This window comes from Toxorhynchites rutilus, chromosome 3 (genome assembly GCF_029784135.1).
Source record: "Toxorhynchites rutilus septentrionalis strain SRP chromosome 3, ASM2978413v1, whole genome shotgun sequence".
Classification (NCBI taxonomy): domain Eukaryota; kingdom Metazoa; phylum Arthropoda; class Insecta; order Diptera; family Culicidae; genus Toxorhynchites; species Toxorhynchites rutilus.
The window spans coordinates 106,567,697-106,583,874 of record NC_073746.1 but is presented as its reverse complement, the minus strand read 5'-3'; the positions used below and the strand labels follow the sequence as shown (position 1 = coordinate 106,583,874).

The window sequence follows — 16,178 nt, the reverse complement described above, 5'->3', positions numbered from 1 at the left end:
TTTATTTATTTATTCATTTATTTATATACTTATTTATTTATTTATTGGTTAGGATAGTTAGTAATTATTCAAATATAAAAATTTAAATTCAAAAACTCACACTGAAACATTTGGAGTGTACCTGTACTAAGTCACAACCGAAAGTAAACTAAAAGATACTCCAGAAAGTATACTTAAGAGCTTAGATTTCCCATCCCACCTCCCTGGAGCTGGGCGAAAGCTCAATCGCCAAAGTTGTTCGGCCAATGAGTGTCTGTTTGCGCAGCGCTTACTTTCGTGGCCTTGAGTTTGGGGAGGGAAATGAGAAGGCTGTATCTAAGGACGGTTAGTTGAAGCAAGATGCACACAAGGGGATGCTTTGGGGAAATTGTCTTCGGCTGAGCTTGAGCTCTGAATCGAGAGATACCCTGCGGTTTATCTGAGGACTACAATGTTCTTCGACCATTTTGCCAAGAACTGTCCGACATCGCGGAACCATTGTGTGTTTTGTTCGCGATCGCTAATTTGCCATCATTTGTCCCTAGTTAGCAAACAAACGCTCAATAAAATTTAACGAGCAAAAAAAAAAAAAAGCGACTACAACAGGGAAATTCCTCTTGGCTAAACCCGACGAACCAAAACGCGTCGGAGAAAAGGCTGCGCCGTTACCATCGCGCCTTCAACAGACCCGCTGGAAGCTATCAACCGGTGGAGAATCCGCCGCAAAGAAGCAGAAGGAGTCGGTGAGGAAATTTGTGTCCTCACCGCACTCCCCAGGTACCCTGTTTGTCCATGTGCACATGTGATGTCCCTTAGATTTAAGCGAAAGTTAAATGTACAAATAAATGTAGAAATATGTAAAACCATAGTCTACCCCAAAAGCAGAAAGTTGTCTAGTGTTGTCTAGGAGTAAAAATCGCTATAATACATGTCCTGTGAACATTCAATTTATTTTTATTAAGGTTTCACGTTATCCGTGTTTCGTAGTTGATGTCTGGAGTTGTTTGTGGTCCTCCTTTGTTTCCCAGATGGCCGTGCCAGTCTGGTAATTTGTTAGAGTAACGTTGCCTGTGATGAGAAAAACCTGTTGTGGTATTCTGTGCTTTTAGGGTGATTCTTGGTCGTTTGATGGTTCTCTCGGAGTACCCTACGGGTGTCTTCTAGAAGTCTTCGCTGGTTGGAATTGGTACAGCTCGATCGTCCCCCGATCCTGATAAAAGGATACGATTTAGGCCTGCCTGTCAGGCCTCTAGCTGGGCAACTAACGCGGCGATTGGTCCTCGAAAGAGGTGGCGCTTAAGCCAATCGCTTAAGAGAGGTCGGGTGGGAAAGCTGAGCTGTTAGCCTTCTTCGAGCTGGCCGTAGGTTCCGGGTTGTCTTTTAAAACCCGGTCCGCTACAACATATCCAACAGAATCCTACGTCAACTATGCGGTCGTGTCTCGGACACAACCCTCCTGTGACTTTTTTTATTCCGATGAAGTAAGAAGTACAGAATCTGCCAATATGAGGATAAATCAGGATAATTCAGGAGAATTGAATGTTTGTCAGTATAACGGGTGTTAAATAAAAAATGAGAATTTTTTCAATACCTTTCAGTAACTCAAATGAAGAGCGTAAAATTTTCTTTCTCCAAGAAAATTGCTCTTTGGGCTCCCTAGAAATAGTAGGCGTGTTTGGTTCTGCTAGTTTGAATTTAGTCAAAGCAAAGATGGCGTCGAAACAGCACGTGCTCCGCGAACGCATTGTACGGTTCTACGAAATGCATTTCCAGCAAGGAAAAAAGTTCACGGTGGCACATGTTAAGGAAGAAAATGTACCTGTCAGTACGGTATATCGTATCCTGGGTTCCCTGAACGAAGAGCGGAAGGTCGGTCGTCCGGTGACGATAATGACGAAGCAGAGGAAGACATCGTTAAAAAAGCTGTTTGACAACAAGGACGCAACCAGCCTGCGTGACGCCGGTCGGAAATATGGCTGCTCCCACGTATTGATCCATCGGACCCTCAAGATGGAAGGAATCGTCTGCAGGAAGAAGATGAGGTCGCCGGAATACACAGAGGAGCAGATTGAGACAGTTACATCACAGTGTCGGTGGATGACCAAAAAATACCACGGGACGTCTTTCGTTCTGGACGACGAAAGCTATTTTCCGCTGTCCAAAACGCATATTCCAGGAAATGATAATTACTACTCCAGCGACAAGTCATCCACACCGCCTGAAGTGAAATACAAGTTCAAGCACAAGTTTGAAAAACAGGTTATGTTGTACATCGCCATTTCCGACCGGGGCATTTCAAAGCCTTGGTTCAAGCCGAGCGGTCTGGCAATCAACCAACAAATCTATCGAGAAGAGTGCCTCGATAAAATCCTGCTGCCGTTCCTGAACGAGCATCACGCGGATGGGAAGTACGTCTTCTGGCAGGACAAGGCGTCTTCCCATTACGCCAAGAAGACGCTGGCGTATCTTGAGGAGAAAAAGATACCGTTCGTGCCAAACGATCGTAACCCAACAAACTTGCTCCAATGCCGCCCAATAGAGGATTTCTTTGGTTCACTCAGTGCCCTAGTGTATAAAAACAATTGGAGGGCTAAGGATACGAAGCAACTGATTACAAGAATCCGGAATTGTATCCGGAAAACGGACGTAAGTGCCGTACATCGTTCTTGTGAGAGCATCGCGACAAAGTTGCGTCGAACAACAGACCACGGCCCTTATTCAAACATTCACTGACATTTTTTTGAAGAAAATACATTATGTTATTAATAAAAAATACTGAAATCGATGAAAATTTTTTTTTTATATGTGATTGAAAAAATTCTCGTTTTTTATGTAACACCCGTTATTAGGGAACGTGACGAAAAGTCTGGGAAATCCTGAGAAATCAGGAAGGTTGGCATCTCTGATTCTCATACCATCAATTCGCTATACAATCTTAAGGGGGTATTCTAGTGTAGAGACACGAATTTCGGACGTTTTTTCGAACTCCGTAAAAATAAAACAAAGAATATTTTTACTATCCATTATATCATTATTCGTTTATCTATCTTTCAACAATAAAACAAAAATAGGACGGAAAAAAAATATTCATAATCAGAATAGTTACATGCTGGTGAAGTGAGGGTGGTCAAAAAAAAGTTGTGCCATGGCGTACACGATTCCAGTCCTTCTGGTTATCTGAAACAAAAAAATCGAACAGATTCTGAATCAGTAAAGATGTCGCTATGGCATGAACCTCGGACAAGTCAAAAACATGGGTTTTAACAAAATGGCGGCCGTTTGAAAACAAAAATGCTGTTTAAAACGTTTTTTTTGCGTTTACCGATTTTTTAAAAATAGTAAAATTAAAAAGTTATAATTTTTTATTGGTTCATGCGATAGAGAGATATATGCAGATTATTTTCATATAAATTTGACATAAATCGGTTCAGTAGAACTTGAGATATCGTGTACGCCAGTTAGAAAAAAACTAGTTCCGAGAGAAACGCGTTTGAAGTTCATTGTGATGGCCGTAACAGGTTAGATACCACATCACTAAGATGGCTCTAACTAGGTAAATAATAGGATTTTCGATAAGTCCTTTCTAGAGTATATTCTTGAATGCCTAAACTACAGAAATATGGTAAAAAAAAAAATTTCGATTTTTTCAGATTTCTAGACTAGAATACCCCCTTAAACAGATTTCAATAAAACCTAGCAACGGAAAATAATCAAAATCGAACAAAATCGAACTAACAGACCATTTCTAGTCAAAAAACAAAACCTCCACAGCCCCATCTCCCAAAATATTCGCTTTTCATCGATAAAAAGCTCTCATTCAATTCACTGACGATTGGATGGTCCCACGGGGTACTACCAAAAATTGAACAAGTTGAAAACGTTGCCCATGAATCGAGCTGAGAACCTCGATGGTGCCGAACAGAACCAGGCGCTAAATAGATTAAGCGATCCGAGCGATTGGGCGTTGAAGTGGTCCGCCAACATGATTGGAAACGCGCTGGAATACAGGTATGAAATTTAATTGTTTGAATTCAGCTGCCGATTATGCAGACACTGCACACTCTAGCACACTGTATTCAGTATTCAAATCACAAAATGTGTTCGTATCGCAATTGGAGTCGTAAAATTGTGTTGCCATCACCCCTGTTTTTACACCTGCGGGCTCTGGGCGTTCAACAGAAAAAAAATATCAGGAATTACACACCGGGCATGAAACTTTAATTAATTTTTCAAAAGTGATTTAAAAGCCTTAGCTTCCGGATTTTTATCAGTTCATATTTGTTCGTTTGTTTCATCCGAATCGGTAATTTTGTTACAAGTCAAAAAGTACCGAAAACAGATTAAAATCAGACGATTTGCAAATTTAATAATAAGAGTAACCAGCATCGTAATCCCTGACGCCACATCCAAACCTATGCAGCCCGAAGGCAATCAATTTAGCGTCTGATTCAAATTGTGCTATTTGAAGGCACAACCGCGGTGTGCAGTTGCACTTCGACAAACGGTACGGATCATGTATCAGCATAAATGCAATTCAAACATCCAACGGAGGCCTCTGTTGGAAGTGGCTGTGGGTGCATTCATTTCAGCCACTGTACCCAGCCAACGAACGATGCAGTTCGTCGAAATCGGTGTTGTTGAGGCTATATTTGTGTTAATAACCATCGCTTGCAGCGCCAAATTTAACACCAAACACCGGGACGAGCGTACAATTGCGAAATAGCGACGAATTCTCTAAGGAAATTTATTCGTTGAAACCAAATTGCATTGCGGATATGAGGCAGCAGGATTTGGGTCCGGAATTAAATTGGATAAATTCATGCCACCCAAAAGAAAACTATCACTAAATTGAACCAAAAATCTCCTAACGCAAATTATCCGCACTTGTAAGTTTCAGCACGCAGTCAAGTATTCATCACCACATTCAGCCTGACAAACGCCGATTACGTGACCGGATGTAACACCGGTATTTATATGGAGTGTGTCCGTGTGTGTATGCGACTTCCGTTGATCCACAAGCTCCTAATGAACAAGCGAACAAAATAGGATAATACGATGGATACAAAATACAACTTCCTTTCCCAGCACCTGGTGACCCTCCACGATTGACCAATCCGACAAGCGCCGTAACGGGGCCGGATTGGTGGTTTGTCATACACAGCATAACCTACGGCGCAACTGACACTGCATCCGGGCGATTTAACCGATGCTTGGTTTCGCAACGAACACTTGTTACTTTTGTGGCCATGCTCCGAACAAGCTCCGGCTGCCCAACAATGCTTCCATCATGATGGACCCAAAGTTCATTAATTCCTATCAAGCTGTGAATATGTCGCAGCAGTTCTGTGGTAGCGAGATGCAATAAAGCAAAAGAAGCCTCCCCCTCGCCGGAATGGTGCACATTTAAAGCCGGAAAACTGGCCGGAATCGCTGCGGTATATTGTATTACATTTCAACTTGGTTGCTACACGATGCCCAATCCACTGAGTAGGCGGAACGGATTGTGATGAGACACGGCAGGCTGGGAGGTGACAATAATTTTAATAAGGATGAATAGAGGCCATTCTTCTTCAAAACGTGATCTGTTTTGTCAATACCCATTTGTCATACACTCTGTCCAACTTCTATAAGACCACCCTGATTCTATTTCGTTGCAACACAAACAGTTAAAATTTCAACAAGATACATTCATATATTGTTGAATGCTTAGAATAAAGTATATTCAACGTAAATTTCGTTCAAAAGAGTTCTTTGTTTATTTATTGTGCTTAAATATAATAATTTCAACTGTCCAGTTTCTTTAAGACCATTTCAAGTTCCACAAGTATTATCAATGAAATATTCAAAACGATCGGCTGATTTAAGTGTCAATAATTGATAATCTTGCCATTTCGGCTAATAACCTTGAAAATTAGTGTTGGAATACTGTTTACCCAATTCTGCTGAACCGATTTCTCGATATTTCTCCATGTTTTCAAAATTGCGACCTTGAGCTCTGCAATCGTGGTGTACCGCTTTCCCTCAGTGTAGTTTCTGCGTACAAGGATCTGAGATTCTCAACAGGATTCAAGTCTGGAGAGCGAGCCGGCCTGGTTGGAAAAATATTGTTCCTTCTTACGTAAATCACGCCAGTACCCCCAGTACCCATTGAAATCATCAGGACCATCCAAATGGAACTTTTTTTCTTCAGTGAAGATAACCTAGACATTGAAGAACTTTTCGTTATGGTATATAGCAAAATGCATTCTTTTGGAAACATTCTTTGACACAACATACCATGTCCCACAGTCGGTTTATGTGAGCTTTGGCAAAACTCAGACGTCTTCTGATGTGAGATAGTGTAAGCTTTAACCTTTTAAGCCCTCTTTATGTGAGGACTTTTCACCAAAACTAAATATTTCCCGCTTAACACGGTCAGAGAGGTCCGATTTGCGTGGAGCTCTCTCCTTCTTACCGTACACTTGAGGATTCGCCAAATAATTGAGAATTACTTGATGGGATCGTCCAATCCGACGATAAATTTCTCTGATACCAATATTTTCTTGGTGAAATGCATCGATTTGTCTTTCTTCTCTCTCCGTGAGCACTTTTCCCTTCGGCATTTTCCAGATTTGATTGATCAAAACAACTAAAACGACAGAAATTGTAACTGGTCTTATAGAAACTTGACACTTGAAAAATACAAAAAATTCGTTTACGCTCAGCGCATGCACACATACATATGAAAATCATGCAGTGTATGATAGTTACCAATACAAATACACTAGAATATAAATTGAACTGTTGTTTGTTCACAATGACACAAAGCAGCAAGTTCATACCCTGGTCTTATAGAAGTTGGACAGAATGTAGTCTGGTTCAAAATAATGGACTGGGGAAATAATCCAACAGGTAAAAGAAAATCTGGTTCAAAGATTGGAATTGAATCAAATGATGCGCTGAAAGAGCATTGTCTCCGGTCCGTTATGAAACAAGTTTAAAGCTAATGCTGTGATAGTTTTACCCATACTCGTGAGAACATCAAATTTTCTGACCACTTACTGAATACAGTACTTGTACACCACGAGAAGCCCTTGTACCTCGCTTGTTGTACTGGATTAGGAACAAGCTTACCACTAACGGTGCTGGTTTGGTCATGTGAGTTTCGTTGACCCTCATTATTTAGCTTCAATAGTTGAAACAGGTACAAATACAAAATTGGGAAAATAGGTTGGAAAAAAAGGAAATCCGTTATTTTTGCTTGAAAGTCAATAATGTATATAAGATGTTTCAGTTTGTCCCTTTTCGACCACCGCTCCCACATGTTATCTGCCAAGTGCGAGGACCGCTTGTACACATCCCTAAGTGCTTCCGCTTCGTTCACCCGGCCAGCTAGCCGGACGTCTGCACCCCGAACCGTTCCATGCAAGAAGTGATTCGACGTTAAGGCCTCTACCTCTGCCGACTATTGCGGGAAATAAGTCAACAGACGTGTGTTGATGATATCCTCCACTTCGCTCATCGTAGTCAGCAGGATCTCATCTCAAAGCTTCCTCCCATCGCACTGCATCGCCATCGTCATCTTGATGGATCAGACCATTCGTTCCCAGATGCCGCCCATGTGCGGCGCTCCGGGCGGATTGAAATGCCACTTTGTAGTGACACTGATTACTCCTTCAGCACACTTCTTACAACAGCACCTTACTCGCCCCTTTTAAATTGGTTCCATTATGTGAGAAGAAATCGTCTGGACAACCGTACTTATTCATGAACCGCCTGATTGACATCAAGCAGGATTACGACGACAGCGAGTGCACAACCTCCAAATGCACAGCTCTCAGGCTGATGTCACATTAGACGGATTCGCGGCGGTTTTTCTCTCAGCTCACACATACTGCGGTTCCACAGGCGGTTTCATTATTCTACCAGAGAACTGTCAGTTTCATTTGTTTTGTTTTTGAGTGTTATGTGGCCACGGCTGAGATGCTAGAACAAAAAATAGTCATCAATACACGTAATATTAAATTCATTGAATTATATAGACTTACCGAATCATTTATTTCTTGAAAATCGATACTCTATTATACTATTATATTCCTGCGAGTAAATTACGGGATCGTGTTATTTGTTGTTGAAAAATGACAGTAAAGTTCAATTGTGTGCGTTTGACAATATTGATGCATAATACACGAACACTCATATACACTCCGCAATGAAAACCGCCGCGGAGCTTCATTTCATCGAGCCTCCGCCGCGGATTTGAAATCGCTTCCAAAACCGCCCCGCTCTGTGTGACATGGCTCATTCACAATACACTGTAGATCCTCCGCTGCGGTTTTACTCGCGGAATCCGCGGCGGCGAATCTGCCTAATGTGACATAGGCCTTATAGTCAAGCACGCGAATAACGCTATCCACCTTTTCTCAGTCCTTCTGTGACCAACCGTTATCTTGATCGGTCCCAGGTAATCTACCCCTACGGCGTTGAAAGGACGAAGTTGTGGAGAGATTCGTTGAACTGGTAGTGGAGCCATCAAAGGAACTTGTGGACGACTGCTCAACACCATTTACTTCATACATCCTCGCACCACCTGGCCAATCGCGGTGCGGAGATTTGGAATGTGAAACTTCTGCCGCAGTTCGTTGAAAACCGTCTCCCGATTTCCGTGAGCATACTTCTCATGGATGAGTTTCTGAGTGACGTCGTGATTCCGGCTGAGAATGATGGGATATTTCTTATCGAACGGCGGTTTCTCCGACGCTTCCATCTTACCAACAAACCTAACGACGCCATTTTCATCTAACACGGGTGTCAGCTTATACAGTACGCTGTTCTTCTCATTCCTGGTCAGCCCATCTATTTTAGTTTTTCACCATCACTGTTGTTTCATCCGGAAAACTCTCGCTTTGTACCAGCTGCTACAGCAAAGTTTCGGCTCGCACCAACTCCTCTTACTTTACTTACTTACAACTCCAACTTACTTTCTCGTCCCCTGAACAACCAGTGCGCCACAGATCCTATACCAGAATTTTTCCGTGGACTTTGAAGAGCGCCAGCAGCCCTAGCGGATCGAAGAAAACCATGACACAGCTCAGGACTATCCTTTTGGTTGGCCTTTCGGTGCCACTCAGATAGTCACGAAGGTGATCTCGATGTTCCGTCGAGAACGAAAATATATCCTGGTCTGTATTCCAGATTGCCGCTCATTGCCGTTCCCTTGTCCCGGCCGAAGTGGATCGCTCGAGCAGCTTTCTACTCTCCCATGTACTAAAGAACTTCAGGCGAATTCGAAACCCAATTTCTGAGCTCGAACCTTCCCGCTGAGTGGACGAACCGTACCTTCTTCGCTCGGCGGATCGCTTCTTGAACGGTCTCAGCATTGTTGAAATAGTCGTCAACGTAATGCCGCCGCAGCTAATGGATATTTGTCGGCATGTTTCGTGGCGTTCAGGGTTTTTTACGTATTGGGCCTAGCACGGGGAGCAAGTCAACCCGAATGTAGCCACGTCCATAACGTAGACACTCGGAGGAGCTGTTTTATTCGCTCGGAAGAGAAAACGCTGTGCTTGTTTGTCAACCTCGATGATCCGCAGCTGGTGATACATTTCACGGATGTCTGCACCGAAAGCGATTCTACGCTCTCTGAACCGGATGATAACGGACACTAGAGGAGTGAGCATGTCCGGTCCTTTTAACAGCTGTGGTTCCAGAGACACTCCTTCAACCTTTGCAGCTGCATCCTACACCAGACGGATTTTTCGGGGTTGCGGAGATCTACGATCAAGTTAAGTGGCAGGTACCAAGTCTTGCTGGGATCGCTTCCGGAAAGCTCCTCCGGAGTAGCTAGATGAGCGTATTCCTTTTGCTGGTGCTATCTGCTCCACTTTTTGCTTGTGGACGTTTTCGGAGATAGCTGGGCTTCTGTTCCAGCTGTTTCAGTCTTTTGACGGCCATCGGATAGCTGTTTGGAAAGCTGATCTCGTCGCTCTTCCACAACAGACCGGTTTCAAAGCGGCTCCCCAGTCGTTTCGTCGTGCGCTGCGGGATACTCAAGGCCCTTTCGTCCTCTTTTGTCTCCTTCTTGACAGCCACAACCGACTTCAGTAAATCATGAAGAACTTCGTTGCTGACGATTGCGTGAAAACCCACAAGCTCTCTTGGATTCGACGCGATTTCATTTTTCGAACCATAGACAGTCCACCCAAGCAGGGCTCGGCATAGTCATAGTCAACTGAGGATAGTCGGTGGTATAAAATTAGTGTCAGGGGGAAATGGAAATGTGGATTGAAGTCAGTTGAATGAAGAGGCAGATTTGTATTCATTAGTCGAGTCAGTTAAAATAACCACTGACTGGACTGGTTCACCAGTCATCCTCGCTAGTCAACGCTAGTCAATGGCTGACGGGATGTGCGCACTCGTACCCATGAAACCTTGTTGCCGGCGAAGTAGAGGATTATGTCTCTGCTGACAGTCTCCGACATTGCAGCGAATCTTGAACTTGCAGGAAGCATTCCCATGGTCGTTCAAGCAAATGAAACACAGCTTCCACTTCGTCACAAGATCCATTCGGTCACCGTAGGCCATTCGCCGAAAGTCCTCACAGTACCGTAAACGATGATCGGTGCGCTGGCATGCTCTGCACGGTTTAGGCTTCGCCTTTTCGCTCGTGCAGCACCACCAGCGCTATTATGGTTGAGTAGGACACCTTTCTCCTTCGATCTGCTCTTACTCTCCTCGTTGCTTCCACGGTGGACTCCCGCGATAGGTTTCGGCTCGTATTTCAGGTCCAGTTTGACACTTGCCTCGCAAGCTTTGTCGACGAATCTGGACATGAAGTCGGTAAACGTTCGCAATGTTACTTCCTTCTTCTTCCTCTTGTATCGGACCCACTTGCGTTTATCCCCAGCAGAGAGCTTGTCGACCAATTCCCGAATCAGTAACGGGTTGATCAAATGTTGTTGCCGGTAGACCGGACAGCGGAGACAATTGATATGATCATTGTTTTATTCATAGCACAACAAAAGCCTGATGTTTGTCTTGTTGTATGGATAGCTGACACTGAATCGATTTCAATCGCTGATGATTGTTGCGTGGACGTAATTATTTTATAACAACACGAAGATGGTCAATTGAGGAACGATCGCTTAGTAAGCGAACGCGCAACCAATGTGGCTAAGAAGACCTCCGGAGTTCAGGTTTTGTTGAGAAAACAAAACAAGAAATCCGTACTCATAGGGTTTATAGACAAACTATGAGGACAACATGATTTTACTAAGAATCTACAGTTTGTGACATATTTGGAACTGTTTAATCTGATCACAATTCCGCAATTTCAATTGTTCGCTGAGAAATGTTTCTGACAGTTGTTAAAAGATTGTCGCAACCTCGATGGAGTGCTGTGAAACCAATTTAAGGGCTGATCACTGTCATCAAAAGTTTATGATTTAATACTTCTGTGTTACCTGTACTTCTGATGGTGTTATCTGTACTTCTGAAGGGTTAAACGGTTAAGAGAGGTTTTATTAGAAAGGTTGTTGTCTAATCATATCGTGCTCAATGCATGTCTCCATCAGGAAGGATAAACGAGAGAAAAAAGGCGACCGATCGATGAATTTTTCTGAAGGATCGTTTATATTAATAAGGATTTTTATGTACATTTATGAACATCGGATACAAGAAAACCAGAGAACGTCGAGTTTTCATGTTAATGTTTAAATATTTTTCTAATGGTGTCTTTAACAGTTTTCTATTAAAATTAGCAAGTATTGATAATTAATGGTTCGTGATTCTTTCTATCACTACAACTCTTATAACTCGTTTAAAATTCAGTTCAGTTCAAATAACAAACCGTTTTTCTAGGTCCAGAACCTTTTCTGTTTACAGTATTGTCCTCCAATTGTCCTCCAAATCCTACGTCAACTTTCCATCTGTGCTTCTAGGCTCAGACTCTTCTACTTCTACTATTACTTCTCTTTGCGTTCATCAGTGCAGTATATTGATGCTTGTAAGATTGGAGAAGTTTTCGGGATTTGACATGGCAGCAGCCTTTCAAGTCGAATAATTAAAATCGAATCTTTTTCTCATCTGCTTGACCGACCCCACGTACTAAAAATTCAACACTCTGTACCTATCTGTACTGTAGGACAAAAATCTGTAATCTGCGTACAGAATCTGTACCGAAAAATTGCAAAAATCTTGACCTTTCCAGTTAGATCTGTACTTACCGAATCTGGCTAATTCAAGTCAGAGCTTTGCAGCTTCGTGTGATCGAATGAACGGCAAACTAACCTTCTGAAGACACTTCTCTTTGTGAAATTGTCCATTCATAGTTGCTCCAGTAATCTTTGGTTTTCTTTCCACAACTACAGATGCCTTGCCAAATCATCAACTTACGAGGAAGATAAATTTGAAGTAACCCGGATAATCTCCCTATTTACATATTTTTCATCGTCTATCAATACGCATTTGTTGTACTTGGTCAGAACTTAGTAGTAAAATTTCCTTGCAAGGTCTCTGGCAACCAGATTCTGTTTCAGCGTCCAGTTGTGATTTTGTACGACCGAAATCTTTCTCGCATACAGATTAGCCAAACTGTACTGTGTGCACCATAATAAAATCTGTGTTTTTGGTCTAAAAAAAATCTTTTAATCTTATTTTTTTTATGAAAATCTGTATAAAATTTTGCAAGGCCGAGCATAATTTTAGCTTTAGTATCAAATAACGATGGGACGAATTTGGAACGCTCTCCAGAAATCCATTCCCAATATTAATGGTTTGCGAATCTGTGGAGCTACTAAAGTCGAAGAAAACTTAAAGAAACCCTAAAAATGTTTGACTGCAAAACAGAGCATCGTCTAGGTCGACCCATATTAATAACACACGAAATAGAACTTGTAGAAGAAGAAAAAGATAGAGAATTACCGATGTATAAATACTCACCTAAGATGTGGGAGAAAATTGAACCTGAACAGGAACGCTGGAAAACTTTGGATGTCATTGAGGAGTGTACTACTGAAATGGCAAGCCCGTTAGTGCCCGTCAAGAAATCCAATGGTGAAATCCGTGTTTGCCTCGATTCACGCAAAATTAATTCCATCACGAAAAAGGATGCTTATCCTATGCGCAATATGACAGAAATTTTCCACCGTCTGCAAAAATCAAAATATTTTAGTATCGTTGATTTTAAAGACGCTTATTTTCAAATTCCTCTTGATGAGAAATCCAGGAATTATACAGCGTTTCGAACGACAAATGGTCTATATATGTTCAAGGTCGTTCCATTTGGCCTGAAGAATGCGCCTTTCACCATGAGTAGGCTGATGAACCTAGCCATAGGGTTCGATTTAAAGCCAAATGTTTTCATATATTTGGACGATATTATAATCGCGACCGAAAAACTGGAAGATCATTTCCGCTTATTAAAAATCGTAGCTGCCAGACTAAAGCATGCTGGATTGACCATTTCTGTTGAAAAGAGTCGCTTTTTATGTAAACAGGTTAGGTATCTAGGTTATTTGTTGAACGAAAATGGTTTATCCATTGAAAGCACAAAATTAGAACCAATTTTGAATTATCTTCGACCGAAGAGCATACGAGAAGTTAGACAATTGTTAAGAGTAATTGGATTCTACCAAAAATTCATACTGATCTTTTGAATAAATCAAAAAAGTTCACGTGGTCTGAAGATGCAGAGAAAGCACTCAGCGATTTAAAATCGATTTTGTCATCAGCACCGGTTTTAGCAAACCCGGATTATGCTCGTCCTATCCTAATTGAAACAGGTGCATCTCAACTTGCAGTAGGTGCAGCTCTTATTCAAGAACATGACGATGGTAAACGTATAATTGGCTACTACAGCAAAAAGCTATCGAGTACCCAAAGGAAATATTCAGCGACGGAAAAGGAATACCAACTAAATACACTCCATATTATTTAATGTTCGGTCGAAATCAAATAACGAATGGAACCGAATATGAGAAAATACGTGAAACAAATACTAAATCAGGTGTTTCATATGATAGCGAAGAACATGAAAAATTGTTATCGGAAGTAAGGAAAAACTTAGCTGAAGCTTATCCGAAACAATCGAAATACTACAATTTGAGATCAAATAAAAACGCGCCAACATATCGTGTGGGAGAAATGGTACTCAAAAAGTCCACCACATTATCAAGTAAAGCAAAAGATTATTGTGGCTTGGTCCGTAATATACGATAGCATATGTGAAGAGATGTTTAGGAGATAGCTATAAATTGATAGACAATAACAATAAAGTCCTCGGTATATTTCATGCGAATTATCTGAAAAAGTTTTAAAGAAAAATTAACAAGCTATGACATTATCCCATAGATGGAAATGTACAAGAAAAAAAAGAAAACACATCAAGAAAATCGAGCGATAAAAAAAACCTTAAACCTATGTTAGTAGTGTTTACATCACCTAACCTAATCGACGTCATCACCGAAGCAGCATGCAAAGCTAACCTTATTAACCTGATGCTATCATCATTCCAGTCTAAGCATAAAAATACAATTTGAATTCCATTCTCGATATAGTCCATGATTGTTTACATTTTCCATTGTTCGAATTCGATTCCGACGTCATTCAGTAAACTCAACCTGGGAAGCCTGAAAACCTGAATAGACAAATTATTACAAATATACAAAAATAGATTAAACAAGCAGGAACAAGTACAAATGAGTAAATATAGCACTTACCTTCAAATTAATGTTTCTCAAAAGTTAAAAATTTCCCAATCGCCTCGATCATCACCCTAGAGCTAGAAAGGTCAGCCAAATAATTAAGACAATTGAAATTGTAGTAATGACAGTTCGTTTTTCGATCACAGGGTATTGGCGATCTAACGTACAAATCTACACCTAGCCGACGCTGCGGTGAAAGTGATGATGGTTTTAAATTTTGCCATGTGAGCTTATGGAAGGTTTGTAGTTCTTTCCATGAATTGCAATGTTATAATCATAAAAGATTATTTGATTGCGATGAGTTTGTAAGAAATTTAATTCTGCGCAATTTTATATATAACATGTTATTTATTTACCTCTTTCAGTAGTGAAAACTATAAAAATGTTGACAATGGCTGAATTAAAGAAGGAAACTCGAGAGCACAATCAAACACAAGTAGAAAAATGTACGATTCCTGCATGTGAGAACTACCTTGGAAAGCCCGGAAATCTTATTATTCTATGAATCAACTTCTATCGGTTATTCAAACAAACTCAGAAATTAAATACTACCGAAAAACTTTAATTATAAAGCTTAGAAAATTTACCACTTAATTTTCCACCCTTTCACACCAGATTTCTATCTTGTCGCAATTTTAAACCTCTCAAATTGAATTGTCAAAATGATAGGTCAAAGAACGAAAAGCAGGAAAAACTAACAAATAATGGGGGGTGAATAATAAAACAAAGGTAATCATGGATTTTTAAAAACCATCTCAAAAAAATATTGAAAAAACCTTCCTTTTTTTAATTTCTCTTTCAATTTTGATAAAATTGCACCGAATAGTTAAAGAAGAGCAATATTAATATTTGAATAAACTTATGTAATTATAAACATGTTTATATAAACCTTCCCATCTTATCATTCTACAGTAAAGACCTTGCGTCAAGACAGCTACCCTTAGAAAAATCCTCGGTCGAAAACTACTAAATACATTTGGTAATGCAAAATTAGTAGAATGTACAAATTTTTTGTACATATTGTCAACAAACTCGCATCCCTACCAGAGATTAGTATATTTTACTCGATAACATTAGTAAGCTTGGATATTGTCATATCTGAAAACTGGTGAGAAAAGCGCGTATTAACCATTTTCATTGTTCCCATAAGGCAATACGGAGGTATAATAAGGATATAATTCTGATACGTGCATTTTCGGCGAGAAAATGTAGCCGATATTGGGCTTCCGAATCATGGTTCTGCTTGACATATGTGTTTATTAGTACGGTCGAAAATGACTATAGATTGGTAGTATTTACCAAAAAATTCGTTATATTTACTAATTATTTCCCTCAGTGTAGAAATCCATGCACTCTCAAATCAAGTGTGCCTGAAAAAAATATATTCTTCACGTAAACAAGCGATGATAATGTTTACACTTTTTAGTTAGTGAATTGTACGGAGTTCCACTACGGAGTGGTACGAGTGGTATAGCGTTATGCTGTCAGTTTAATTCGATGTTTTCATTCCGCGTAGAG

At 40.8% G+C, this 16,178-nt stretch overlaps 1 long non-coding RNA gene across 1 annotated transcript; it reads right to left on the bottom strand.

The window, feature by feature from the left end:
• Positions 1–3,052: 3,052 nt before the first annotated feature.
• On the bottom strand, positions 3,053–14,766 carry LOC129779348 (uncharacterized). Its single transcript, XR_008743632.1, has 3 exons — positions 14,676–14,766; positions 14,442–14,593; positions 3,053–3,156 (listed from the first exon to the last, which is right to left on the bottom strand). It is a non-coding gene; the product is annotated as an uncharacterized LOC129779348 (long non-coding RNA).
• Between the last annotated feature and the right edge of the window lie 1,412 nt (positions 14,767–16,178).